The following is a 924-nucleotide window of genomic DNA, read 5'->3' as shown; positions in this document are numbered from 1 at the left end:
TGTTTTGTGCTTATAGGGCCAAGGTTGGTTCTTGTCATTGTGGGAGACACTGGTTCGGGAAAGACTACACAATATCTCCATGAAGTTGGTTGAAAGGTACGACCTACTACTTGCCCCAACTACACAATATTTCTTTTGCAGGTTGCTGGGATCACAGGTGTTTCAGCTCGCTAGGTCTCACAGCTTTATGGAGTGGTGCCTCCTATTCTAACTGAGCTGGGAAAGGTACTATTTACATTATCATTCATGTGCTACCAGATTTCTGACTTTCTTTGGTTTTATAAATCTTGAAATCGCTGTTACAGGTCCGGAACCTGTGGCCTAACGTCGATTCTCATAGCGGAGTGCTACTGAGTTAGCTTTTGTACCGAGACCTACTCTTCAGTTTTTTGACGTCTGGTTATTAGGAGTTGCTCAATAGCATTTTTGTTTCTGATTATACTTAAGTTGATCACATGGCTCATGTTGCATTTGAGATTGCTACGCAAAGGTGCGGTAAACTTTGTTCTGTGATATTCTGGATGTTCACTAAACTTGAGCATCCAGTGAGATATTTATTGGATCCATATGTTGAATCGAACCATGCAAAATTGATTAGGACCATGTGTGTTATTATCGGCTACACATAACACTATCATAACAAAACATCTACAAGGGTCGTTGAAGTCACGTATGTGTTCAATTTTCAGTGAGAAACGGAGCAGGTGAGACTGTGAATTGTGATCTAAGTTTGGTGAACGAGGAACGAAATAATGTCGTTGTTGAAGAAAGGAAAGCTAAACGACATCGGTTCGGTTAAGTGATGTTCTTGAATTGAGGAATCGAATTGGGTTTGAAGCAGGCACTGACTGGGTCAGTTCATCTCCAAAGTATCATTGTTTTTACTTTCTCTTGTCCACACAGGAAAAAAAAAAAAAAAAAAAA

The 924-nt window shown here is 40.0% G+C and overlaps 1 long non-coding RNA gene across 1 annotated transcript; it reads left to right on the top strand.

Moving 5' to 3' along the window:
- LOC104716510 lies at nucleotides 16-603 on the top strand. The gene is made up of 2 exons (XR_756071.2): nucleotides 16-225; nucleotides 306-603. It is a non-coding gene; the product is annotated as an uncharacterized LOC104716510 (long non-coding RNA).

This window comes from Camelina sativa, chromosome 10 (genome assembly GCF_000633955.1).
Source record: "Camelina sativa cultivar DH55 chromosome 10, Cs, whole genome shotgun sequence".
Taxonomy (NCBI): Eukaryota; Viridiplantae; Streptophyta; class Magnoliopsida; order Brassicales; family Brassicaceae; genus Camelina; species Camelina sativa.
Note: the sequence above shows the minus strand (reverse complement) of the source record. Positions and strands in the feature narration are given on the sequence as shown.